Here is a 13760-nt window from a genome sequence, read left to right as displayed (position 1 = left end):
ATGTTTATTTTTGACCTAAACCCTGCAGCCTTGCTTTGTATCATTCTATGAAAGAATGAAGAGACTTTATCACAACTCCTAAATTGATTTTTGATCGACCTATTTAATCTGATTCTCGTTAGAATTAAGTAGTCCTTACTTTAGTGTATGTAGGTAACATAAGATGTACGATAAAAAAATGTATAATAATTAGTAAGTCTTGATATTCTTTCGTGGAGTCCCTTCTTGAATCTTAGATTGAAAAAAAAAGAATGCCCCTTAGGGACCTTTCTTTGGATACCAAGATTTCTGACATCTTATCCTCGTATTTTAAAATTATCAAATCGAATCTCAATTAAGAACCAATTCAAATTCATATAATAAAAGAATAAGGAAACACTACCTCACCCCTATTCTATTGATAACCATTTTGGCCACTACCGTCAAAACAAATCCTAACCCTAGTTTGAGGATAGAACTATGGTATGGTTTCTCTAAACCCAGTATCGGCAGGCCCAGTTACTCTCTTGCCCGAACTTATGCGAAGTAAAAATTTATCGAATTCGATCAGCACTATAAAAAAACCTAAGTATTTTATTGATCAGGCGGCACCCAGATTTGAACTGGGGATAAAGGATTTGCAGTCCCCTGCCTTACCGCTTGGCCATGCCGCCAAAAAATCCGATCAAAAATCTAGAAAACAACAAGTATTCATCCACGTTTTCTTACGAAAAGCCCCTTTTATTTTGAATATAATTCTACTTACTTTTTTCCAATCTTTTTCAAAAAATCTATTCCTGCTTTTTTTGATCCAGTTTCTATTATTCTCCTCGATAGATTCTATCTTAAAACATACATTGTTAACACAATAAAACTTCCCATTTCTTTCTATTGAGATGAAAAAGAAGAAAAAGTGGATTTCTATCCACAGGCTGCAAAATTCAGAATAAATTGGAACCGTTAACTAGAATTCTCTTTTTTTATTGCAGTAGTGAACTACTCTTAAATCGGTATTATCTCCCCCCCCCTTCAATGGCATAATAAAATATTATGGCTTTATGCTTAATCCGTGTATAGGTAAACTTTAGGTCCGAACAACATTATTATCCAAAGATCCCCTTTATGTACATATCTCTATGGGGAATCATGCTTTAATTTTTCAAAGTATTAAATTAAAACATCTTGAATAAAAGAAGGAAATTTGCTCTGATATAGAGTATAACCTGACTATCTTGGCCTACCCAAGTGAAATTACGATAAAAGAAAAGCATGGATATGGGGAGAGGTGGATAACTAGATTGGCATGTACTTAAAAAAGGGACTTACTTTATTTTAGAATTCCACAATGGCTACCATTCTAGCTTGTAAGTATATTCACTAGTACTAGCAAAAGGGCCCGTGCGTTGCAGCGGCAGAAAAAAATCATAATCTTCAATGGCCATGACAACCTTTTGTTGCATCATCGATAATATTTTGGCGAACATATTGTTCAATTTCATTCACATTTTTTAATACATGAATTTTTTTAAATAATGAACATTTTTTATTTCCCAAACATTTGTTTTCAAAATTTCAAACTTTTTTTAATAAGCGAACATTTTTTTACAAATTTACGAACATTATTTGGATCCAAAAACATTTTAAGATTTAGTAAATATTTTATATGCTTTTCTAAAAGAAATTGAAACTTTTTTGAAGTATCAAATAATTTAAAGGAGAAAAACAAAAATGAAAAGAAAAAAGAAAAATAGAAAAACGAAACTTAACGACAGGCCGCCGGCACATGAGCCGGCCCAAACGGGCGTGCTGCGTGTTATCCCAGCGCGCAGAGCGCAGTATAGGAGGTCCTTACAGCATAGGCCGGCCCAGGCGGAGGATCCCCTGTGTGAAACGTTTTTTTTTGTCACTTATAGGTAGTATCGGTGAGTACGCCAAAAACACTTATTATTATTATTATTATTATTATTATTATTATTATTATTATTATTATTATTATTATTATTACAGAAGGGCTACTTTTTGGGATCAGTTTGCTCCGTAGATAGATTCCTCTTCTTCCCAAAATCTAGCTAGCTAGCTAGTATTTGTGGGTGGGGAAATTAAGATTATTACGTAGAGTTGCATCCGGTACCTATCCATCAATTAGGAAGGGGCAAGTCAGTTTTGTTTTGCATTACTAGCAAATGGGCCCGTGTGTTTCAACGGGAGGAAAAAAATCATGGCGACGACCACATTTTGGCCACATCTCATCGCATGATTTTGAAAATTTCTTCACAAATGCAAGAAAGTGTTTCTTTTTTAAATTTATTCACAAATTGAAGCAATGTTTACATTTTTGAAAAAATATCATGGTTGTAGAAAAACTTGGTAATTCAAACAATTATTCTGAATTTAAAGATACCTTTTTTTAAACATACTTCAATATTCACGTGGGTATATAGCCGCAAAGACTCACAAGTATTACTGTTTAACTACACACCTTCGATCATTCGTGAGCATTTTTTACAAACTTGGGAACATTTTTAAAAATCGTGAACATTTCTTACTATTTACAAACATTTTTCTAAAATTGTGAACGTTTTTTATATTGTCAACGGGTTTAAGCATTTTATTTTGAGTCGGCGAACAATTCTAGAATAGATGAACATTTTTTTCAATAATTCATGAACATTATTTAAAATACATGAACATTTTCAGACTTAGTAAACAGTTTATGAATAAATAAACTCTTTTATAATACAAGAACTGTTTTCAAAATTTTAGGACATTTTTCTGAATATGCGAACATTTTTAGAAAAAACCCGGGAATTTTATGAATTCACAAATATTTTATGTTTTCTTGAACACTTTATTTAAAGATTAACAGTTTTTGAAATTTCATTTTTTTGAAGTTCCAAATTATTTAAAGTAGGAAAAAAACGAAAATGGAACAGAAAAATAAGATTAAAAGCTTTTAAAACAGGCGCCTGCACATGAGCTGGCCCAAACAGGCGTGTTGTGTGTTTGTCCAGCATGCGGAGCGCAGTATAGGGGTCCCTATACTTGGGCCGGCCCAGTAAGGGGAACCCTGCAAAACGTTTTTTTGTCACTTACTGGTGGCATTGGTGGGTAATATTTTACAACTTTAGGGGCGATTTTAATGACGAACCACCAGAAGCACTAGCCTCTTTATTATTAGGGGTAGAATAGAAGATTTGGTTCACTCATACCATAAACTCTGTAATGTACACGGTGGTTGATTAGTTGAGGTCCGGTGGATGTAAACTGTTCGCACATGAACACGTCACCGTGTATCTCCAGCGCCGAGGGTGATGCACCGCAGCTCACGTCGAAGGAGACCCGTCCGGAAGCGCGGTACACAAGTAATCCGGCGGGCGCTTTTGATGACCCGAAACCCCACACGCCCGGGAGGGACCCCGTCAGGGCACGCGACGGCTATGGGCTGCCCTAGGTCGACCTGACCGCCCCTAGGGCCTCGAGGTTCGCCGCCCTGCAATGAAGAAGAACGAACGAAGAACGAGGAAGAAGAAGAACAAGGGAGAGGATAAAAGTAAAGGTAAAAAGTGGTATATTGACAGATCGATTGTGTGTTGTTCAATCGGCCATCACCCTTTAGATATATAAGAGGCAGCTGGACCTCCCGTGCAAGGAAAATGTTTGGATTCATGCCCAAAACCCTAGTCAAATTCGGATTGGTTTTGTCCGAACTTTTCAAAACTATTCGGTTTAAACTGGTTGTACCTTGCGGGTCTTTTTTGTGATAGTAAACTACCTCGGATAAAATGCGCCCAAAAGCAAATTTAATCGTTTCGACGAGATGAACAATTTTCATGTTGAACGTTTTTTGCTTTGAGGCCATCTTCGGGGCTGAATCGCTCGCGCAAGACAGCCGAGTGGTGGCGCTACCCATCAGACATCATGTCTTGTGGGGCGCGCCATATGTAGCCTCCTGGCAGGGCTACATTCGAATGGCTCTAACTTTTGCATACCATCTCGGATTGAGATGATTTTTATATCAAAATCGATCTTTTCGACAAGACGAAGACAATTAGTGTAGAAACTTTTCTCATATGGGCCCATCTTGGGGGTGTAATCAGCCGAATAGTGTTTTGGATACAAAATCACAGTACTTCAAACACAACTTCGGCCTTAGAGATGAGACCGGATGGCTTTGGCCCAAATATCAAAGTTTCTCCTTTTGACGATGCGGAATTCCTCACTTTGAGCACTTTTCCATTTGAGGCCTTCTTAATTATGTTTTTGACCATGCCAAAATCTGGTGTCAACACATGCCCCCCTGTTTTTCGGCAAGACTTGTGTGCCGAAAAATAGCTTGCACGAAGTTTGTTCTAAGCGCGATGTCAACACTCCATCGGCCATTTATATTCTTAGGGAAATAATTATATATCGGCCATTATCATTTTTGAATGCTTGATGCAAACTTAGGCGAAATCTTCTCAACTTGATTAACAATCCGATGATAAAGTTCCATGGATATGTATCTCAAGGTCATCCTCCGAACCATATTGTTCACCCTTTTGCTAGGATTTTGTAGATAATCAACAATAAACTTTCTCCGATCCTTACTTCCGCCAGCATAAAAATTTCATTAGTGGCCGAAGCTGTGGACTTCAGTTCGGCCTTACCTATGTTGACAAGACCAGCATCGGCTATTGAGAGAAATGCAATACACCATGATTAACATAGTAGCCGGATGCTTGCTGTTCCAACTCTTTTAAATTGTCATGTCTAAATATATGAACAATTTAAAAGCAACTCAAGGTAAATTTTGCATCTATACATACCCCAATATAAACTACAAGTGATTCGTCAAAACATTGATAACCCTTGGATATTTGTTGCACTACTCATAACGAATCACTAAAAGCCTCAAAATGTATAGCACCTATAGCAAGTAAAAGATTCAATCCGAATAACGATGCATATTCGGCTTTGATTAATCGTGCATAAAAATATTCTAAGAGGCATGAGGCTTCACAAATAGTACCATAAGGAGATATATATACAACACCAACACTTTGGCCATTGCTACGAATTGAACCATCAAAACATAATCTTCATAGTACTGGAGAGACAAGGATAATATCAATATTATGCATGTCACTAATCCGATGTTCAGTAATAAAATCAGCTATGATTTGGCCTCTTATAGATCTCAAAGATGCATAAGCCAAATCATATCCAAACAAAGTATAAGCCCCCTAGCCAATTCTGTAAATGAATTGGTCTATGCATCATGTATTCAATGACATTGGTCATGATGTCTTAACTCCATTCAAATATAAATATAAATTTCCATGAGCACGTACCTTGTCTCGCTCTCCAATCAAATTAAGGACGATGTTAGAATATTGCACCGGCCATGCATTGACATACTCTTAGGACGATAGATAAATATCGGCCATTACCATGTAAACTTCATTCAAAGCACATATAGCCGAAATAAACAAATGAAATGACAAATCAAGTATTTCGGCCCTTTGGATCAGCAACAAACTTGTAGCTAATCAAATGTATAGTGACTTGGTAATACCCTTTCATGATGTAAGAAATTATATTGCATCCATTGATTAAAATAAGCCCATTGAGGGTTACCAATCATACTTGATGACGAATTCCATGGCATAGGCGTTAATGGCATAGTTGAAGAATATGGACAATGTGTAGACCGAAGATGCTGAAACCTTAATCTTGGTCCTTCATAGTTTTCACTCTTTTCCTTCTTCACCTTTGCCACACTTCTTGTAATGGAAGCTTGCACATAATTATTATTTTGAGCACTTCCCTTGGGAACCCATGTCATGTTCCTTTCTTCAAGTTCTTATGCACTAAGTTTTTGTAATTCCCTCTTTTGCCAATACGATAAGCCGAGTGGGCATCTCGGCTGTGATTTTGTTTTGACCAATGGCAATTCCTTTTTGGCCTTGTGCACTCTCAACTTATTTTCTTCAGATTTGGCACTTTGATTCTCAATAATTGGTTGCTTCGTCTCATTGCCTTTAGTAGCCAATGTCAACACTTTAATTGGGTATTTTTCATTTGAGATCAAATCTGAAGTTGCACTCTTACGACCATCTCTTTTAACACCGTAAACTTGCTTGACCACCTCTTTCTTCTTCCTTGAGTTCTGGACCGACTCCTTATGATTGAAACGGTCTTTAACATGTGATTGTTCAAATGTTGATCTTCTCGGAGCTGCATAATATTGGTGAGATGGTCTAAAATAAGATGGAGAATGTGCCCTTGTATCATACCTGTCCCATGATGGATATGGATCTATATGAGAATAGGGAGGCATCCACGGTATTGACATTGGCGGCCCAAAATAAGGATATGAATATGTTGCATTAAAATTCTCACTTTGCCAATACCGATCCTCATATTTGCGCCTTGGGGGTGATCTTGGTTTCTTTGCATGATTTGGCCGATAAGCATTCTTCTCTTCACTTTTCTTTTGATATTTATCCAATAGTTCAGCGAAGGTGATTTTTGATCTCTTACACTTGCGCTTATTTCGGCCTTTGTTTTCTTTTGGTTTGCTTTCATCGATCATTGGATTTGCTTGCTGCCCCCCAGTCCTTGGCATCTCCATTGTAGCTTCGATGGAATTCTCGCCCTCAAGATTATGTTCATTATGCTCTTCAACAACTTCTTTACTTGAAAGCTTGATCTCATCACCTGCAGTTTTTACCTTCTCTTTAAATGGATCGGCTTGAAGCAACCAATTTAAAAACTTTCTTCCATCGGGCCCAATCGGAATAGACTGCTCATCTCTTGGTGTCTCAACAAATTTCAATCGTCCTTTATCAATGGCCGATTTAACTATTTGACGAAACATGTTGCAATCCTCAAAATTACGCTTGGACGAATCATGCAGCTTACAATACATTCGTCCCTGGACAGATAGCTCAACATGGTGATCAAGAATTCTAATATAATTATTTCTCAACAACAAATCAAATATTTGATCACACATGCTTGAATTGAAGGTAAACTTTTATTCTCTAGCCGATCTTGTTGTGAGAACGGCTTTGGAGTTAAGCAAACGAATGGTTCAGATTTTGCATCACCCCATTCGGCTATGCATTGTGTTTTGCACTCTATCTCCGAGGTCTTTGGATAAGAAATTATACTGGCATCGGTTTGCTCAGAAGATTTTAACCTTGGCTTTAAATTTCTGAAACAAAAATAGTTAGAACATACATGTCTCAATTGAGACCAAGTGTAAGCCAAGTAAGAAATAAGCAAAGCTACCCACACTACAAAAAAATACACTTCCGTGATGATACGTGTTTGTCACAGAAGGTCACGTTTTCTGTCATGCATGTACATCCATGACAAACTTATGACAGAATCAAGATAGTCATACCTGTGCTGTCGTAGAAGTGTTCCATGACATTACCAAAATTATCATCACGGAAGTGTCCACTTCCATGACGATAAATCGTGCGTCACCGAAGTGCTTTCGTCAAGGGTGACCGACACGTGGCATCCACCGTAACGGAACGCCGTTAAGCTATCGGGTCTGGTTTTGGATCCGATAACCCGTTAACAGCACCGACCAATGGGGATTTTCCACATGTAAAATCATCATTGGCTGGAGGAAACACGTGTCGGCTCACCGTTGGGACAGATGTCATCCACTCATTGGACCCAAAGCGCCTATGATACGCCGACACGTGGCACGGCCCAACAGAGGCCCATTCGTGTGAAAAGGCCGGCCCGTTTGACTTGGTCAAAAGGTGGCGGGTCAGCCCGCGGCAAGCCTGTTAACGGCCTGTTCACATATAGCCCATTTACAGCCCACTATCCTAGGGCCCGTTTACGGCCTATCCGAATTAGGCCCAATAGCGTCATCTGGGCCGTCCAATATAATTCCAGCCCGTTTTAACTTCTGGCCCATGTATGGCCCATGACGTCTTTCGGCCCATATGAGGCCCTTAGTAACCCTCGGCCCCTTAACGACCCGTGGTAAAACTGGCCCGTAATGAACAGTGTATCACTTTATACCCATTAACGGCCCATTATTCCGTTGGGCCGTTTCCACACCATGATATCTTTCGGCCTTCTCAGGGCCCATTTATTCTTGGGCTCATTTCCAGCATTCGGTTACTTACGGCCCGTTACTGTCATTTTCTGCTTGTGAGCCAAATTCAGCCCGTGGTTACAGTCGGCCCGTTTGCGGACCGTTAATACGTTGGGCCGTTTTCAAGTCGAAAAAACCCGTTCGGCTGTTTTCATAGAGTTATCAAATACGGCCAATAAACGGCCCGTTATTGTCCACGAATAGTGCGGCCCATGATTGGCGAAATGATGATACGCCCCGTAGAAGGCCCATGGATCCTACGGCCCGTAAAAGGCCCATGGATCGTGCGACCCATAGAAGGCCCATGGATCCTACGGCCCGTATAGAAGGCCAATGGATCCTACGGCCCATAGAAGGCCCATGGGTCATACGGCCCGCAGGAGGCCCATGGTTACAACAGTCCGTGTGTTGCCATTATTATTTTGGCCTAGTTTCCAAAAATAGGTTATTGTGGCCACTAGAAAAACACAGAAAAAGAGCTGCAGTGACTATAAGCAAACAACTAAACAAGACAATAAGGAAATAAATAAGCAAGCAATTAACGCTAGCCAATTACTGCTATTACACATATTACATCCACTGGGCATCAAAGTTCGCCACCAGTGCAAATATAGGGAACAAAGCAGCATATTGCATACACTGGCCGTCAAAATTAGCCACCAATGCAAATAAACGCCGCAGCAAAACAAGAGCATAACTGAAACAACTTCATAAGAGCATAAGAAACGTGGTATCCACCATGCTGGCAATAAGCTTAGCAAGCTTATTAGCTTTGTCTTGTTTGGCGCTAAAATCCTCCAACGCTTGCTGTTGCACCAGAAATTATGCATCTGAATGCTCCAGGGACTTCCGCAGTCCTTCCGCTTCTTGTCGCAGCACAGCTGATCGATGTCTTTCAGCTTGTAGTTGAGACTCAAGAAACCGAACTGATTTAGACAGTGAGTTTGAATAGCTTGTGCAAGCAGTAGTGGCCAGTAACTCCAACACTAAACCAAGATAGGACTTTGGGGTTGTCTCACTGTCTTCGAGATAGTCTTCCTTAGCTGTTTTATCAGCTTTGTTGGAGACCAACAAGGATGTGTCACTATCCTGAATCTTATCTGCATTACTTCCTTTACCATTGCTTAATAAGGCACTCTTCCCCAATATTCTGTCAGCATTCTAAAAGAAGAAACAAGCAGACACATAACCGTTTAGCATTTACTAGTATATGAAAATCATTTCGGTGAACCAGTTCATTAGTAAGGTGGACAAGATTAAACTACCAAGTCTTCTATTGCCAAGTACTAGTACATAATAAAAGCATCAAACAAACATATGTCTATGTCCTATGGTCACTGCATTGTCTTGCCAAATCAAAATAGAGACACGGTTCAAATCATATCAGTTCAAGACAAAGCAGCAGTGAAAGAATACAAAGCGTGGGAAACTACACGGCACAACAAGATTTCAGATGGGTACCACGGGTCTACATGTACAACAACACTATTGGCTCTGTTGTGATGCTAGTAATGTGCATGATATGAGAAGTCAACTGTATACACAATTGAAATTGAAATCAACAGAGCTATTGATAAGAGCAAGCATGTTAAAGAAACATGCGTGAACATACCTGCAGTGCCATTGAAGTTTCGATTGGATCCTTCAATTTAAAAATAAGTTTGTATGAGTAAATACAATGATACAAGAGCAAAGCAGTATGCATGATAGCAATCATAGTTAAAGAAGGCGCGCCTAAGCGAGCGCTTAAAAGCGCCTAGGCTCTAGGCGTTGGCGAAACACATTGCGCATAACTACGCTTAATCTGTGCATAACTGCGCATAAGCGTGCGCTTTGGTCAGTAAAGTGCAAGGCGGTGGCAAACCGCACAATTAACGCCTAGCGCTTTTTTGAACTATGATAGCAATGGAATCTTAAATTAGAACAGTTGTTCTTCAGGTTTAGGCACTTGTTCTACATGAACAGAGTACAGTAAGACGCAAGAATATAGTACTTAAATAGAAAATGATCTCATAGACCTTACCACATTCTTGGTTCGGGACCAGTACAGAACAAGGCGTTCCCAGTCATCGTCCAGTAAATGTGTCTCAGGAGAACGTAAGGGAATTTGATGAGTTTCTTTGCTAGTGAAGTACGTTTTCTTCAGGTAATTCCGATACTGCCACCAAGCATTCTTGAAGATAGCAGAGGTATTAGCACAGGTTACCTCATCCTGAGTTTCCAAATTGGTCCTTCTCTATAGAGAAAAATGGGAAAATTTGCTGTATTATAACCATCATGGAGGTAGGATGTATGGGACAAAGCAAAGTAATTGCCATGAATAACATTACTTACACATAACTCCTGGACAAACACCCGCAACTGGCATTTTCCTTCATCTTCAGTATAATATTTCCAAGATGGGAAGATACGCACATACGATTTAACAACATCAAATGCGATAGATGCTAAACTACGACTAGCTGGTTGTGCTTCCTCCACAGGAATAGGCGTACTAACTGGTGGAGTTGGGGTTCGCCGTGGTAGTACTAGCCCTTTAGGCACTAGAGCTGCCTTACTAATTGCTCTTGTTTGGGAGCTCTGTGGTGGAGATGGTGCTGTGTCAACAGGAACTGGGTTACTATCTGCTGGGGTTGGGGTTAGATTGGGTGAAGCTGGTTCTCTATCCATCGCAGTAGGGGTACAATCTGCAAGAGTTTGGGTTATGTGTGGTAGGGCTGGTTCTCGTGCATGTACAACCGGGGTGCTATCTCCACCAAGAGGTAGCACTGTTTTATTTGAAGACCGTGTTTTTAGTCTGCTAGATGCTGGCATCACCCGCTCCAATTCAAATGGCTGATAAACAGGAAACATAGTTGAATGTACAGACATTGTATGAGAGACAGATGCAATAGATAGTGTGGAAAAAAGAGGGCATGAAATAGTTGACATGTATATTGTTTAACTAAAACGGATAGCATGACTTAATTTCACATATATGATGTCTATCTAAACTGGATAGCATAGCATAACATAATTCAAAGATATGATGAATAACTAAACAGGATCGCATGACATAATTCACCAACATGTTATCTAAGTAATCAGGATCGCATCATTTAATTCACATATGTAATTTATATGCTAAACAGAGGGCATTAGATATGATGTCTGAACTAAGAACATGGTGTTGAATATTGTGTATATGATGTCTAATCTATGCAATGCAAGACACCATATGCATGATATGAGCAGTATAACCGTGCCAAGTTAGAGCATACACCTCGGTGGGGGAATAGGACTGGTCATCTGTCTCTGAATCCATCTCTGAGGAGCTATCGGGACCCAACAAGAGATCTGATTCGACAGGTAGCACTGTCTGCGCTGAAGGCCTTGTTTTCACTCCAGATTTTTCAATCTCCCACCCAAATGGCTGATTCACAGGAAGAGTAGTTTAATGTACAAACATTGTCAACAAATGGAAATGTAATGAAGAAAAGGATGGGAAAGATATCATTCAAATATATGATGCCTGGTTAAACAGGATGGCATTGCACATTTCACGTATATTATGGCTGGCTAAAAGACATGAGACTGCACAATTCACATTTATGATATAGAAACTAAACAGGTGGCATTACAGAACATGTCTAAACTAAGCAGATGACATATATGATGTCAAAAGTAGGCACTGCAAGGCAACATATGCATGATATGACTAAAATCATCATGCCAAGGTAGAGCAAACACCTTGGGGGGTAAATAGGAGTGGTTAGCGGCGTCTGAATCCGCCTCAGAACAGATATCTTCCTCTGGATTACAATCTGGAGAGGGGTGGGGAGGGTTTTCCATTGAACCCACCATGGAGCGATGTCTGCATGACATTGTATTGCCGCGCAAAACTCTTCTCTTTTTCTCTACATGTTCAGCATGACTGTGTACAATATCTGGCATACATACAAAAAAATATGGTGAGATTATGTAAGGAGAGCATGCAGAAATTTAGAGTGATGGTAACAACCAGTGGATGGATCCAAAAATAATGATAGCAGGCTGATGGTTGCTTTAATTTAATAAAAATACAGATGATGATTGCTTTACTATTTGTTTCCCACCCAAGATGAACAACATAGGCATACCCTAGGTGAACCAGATATTAGGCAGAGATACTATTCATTGCTTCCTCGATATGTGCCCCACAACTAATTTAGAACTCAAGTTTGAACATTAATTTGGACCTGACTTGGAGTCCAAGAGGTGAACAGGACGATAAAGAAGCAGGTAATTTTAAGCAATGCATAACATAAGCAGAAACAAAAGAGTGCGACCTCTCTTGTGGACCTGTGTACTCCTAGGTTCATCTGCTGAGTCGATGATGGTGATGCCGTTGTGGTGGGTGCCGGCGGCAGGGAAGGAGATCTGAGGCGGCGAAAGACGGTCAAGAGTCGTGATGTCTGGTTTGGTGGATGTTTCTATCGATGGAGCAGCTCAGTTGAGGTGGACGACGTCGCGGCAGGAGCAGGACAAACCACACAAAGTTCCCTTCGACACCTACCTGTAACTGAAGTAATTCTGTAAGGGCTCATTTGGCTTGCACAATTCTAAAAACGCAGGGATAGGAAAAACACCGGAATAGGATAGGAATGCACATGGTAAACAGAGCATTTGTAAACACAGGATTTCTGTCAACTTGATGTTTGGTTTACAGGAATTGGAAGAGCAGAGGAATGCAAAGAAACATGGCCAAAATAAAATGAAACCATATGAAAGCGTGTACAGTTAGAATGTTATTCTGCCACTAATGCACTTGGTCTTGTTTTCATGCATAGGATTTTGAAAAGTAGGTCCAGGTGGATGTTTTGCTTCATTCCTTTCAACAAAATGCATGAATAATTGAATAGTAGAGTGCCATTGGAGAATTCCCTATTGCTATGTTTTTCCGTTGAACCAAAATAGCCCTAATGGATCGACATGAATGTATAGTAATAAGTGATGCAACAAGTGTACAACCTCTTTGCCGTAGCCATGTCGACCTCAGCATCATTGGGTTGGTCGCTGAAGCAGTTGAGGCAGAGGTGGCTGTCGGAGGTGTGGAGGAAGATCTGAGGAATCTGTAGACGGCGTCCAGGGCACTGCTCTGTTGTGATGGATCGTTCTGTTGTTGGAGCAGCCCCGGTGAGCCGTAAGACGTCAAGGCTGAAGCAACACAAGACAGACATCGTCAATCTCAAGTGGGATTCTAATAGCATCTCCAATAGATGATGTAAAATAGATGTAAAATTTACATCACCAAAAACCACCTGACTACAACAGATGAGGTAAAAACTGTTGACTCTGAACTTAACTGTTGAAACTGAAATTTACTGTGGAATCTGAATGTTACTGTCGAAACTGAACGCAATGGTAGCAGAGAGGCACTTGACATGTAGTTTAGGGAGGGCCTGCAGTTCATCTTCAACCTACACCCCCCTGAGCCGCCAGCCACCACCGGCCGAACCGCCGGCCCCAGCGCCGCCTCGCCGCCCCGAAACAACTCCCCACCGCCGATCCGCCGCTGCCCCGGCCAGCCCTATAGGCCCCCCTGCCCCCACCCTGAACCCTAATATAGATAGTGGGGAACCTCTCCAGCAAGCCCCCGTCCCCGCTGCGGGTGGTTCTTCCGTAACTCCGGCGAGCCCCCCCACCCCCTGAAAAT

At 40.6% G+C, this 13760-nt stretch overlaps 1 non-coding gene across 1 annotated transcript; it reads right to left on the bottom strand.

Moving 5' to 3' along the window:
* Nucleotides 1-582: 582 nt before the first annotated feature.
* Nucleotides 583-653, bottom strand: TRNAC-GCA (transfer RNA cysteine (anticodon GCA)). Its single transcript has one exon. It is a non-coding gene; the product is annotated as a tRNA-Cys (tRNA).
* Between the last annotated feature and the right edge of the window lie 13107 nt (nt 654-13760).

Source organism: Triticum aestivum, chromosome 6D (assembly GCF_018294505.1).
Source record: "Triticum aestivum cultivar Chinese Spring chromosome 6D, IWGSC CS RefSeq v2.1, whole genome shotgun sequence".
NCBI lineage: Eukaryota > Viridiplantae > Streptophyta > Magnoliopsida > Poales > Poaceae > Triticum > Triticum aestivum.
The sequence above is the reverse complement of the archived record's forward strand: the minus strand, read 5'-3'. Positions and strand labels throughout refer to the sequence as shown.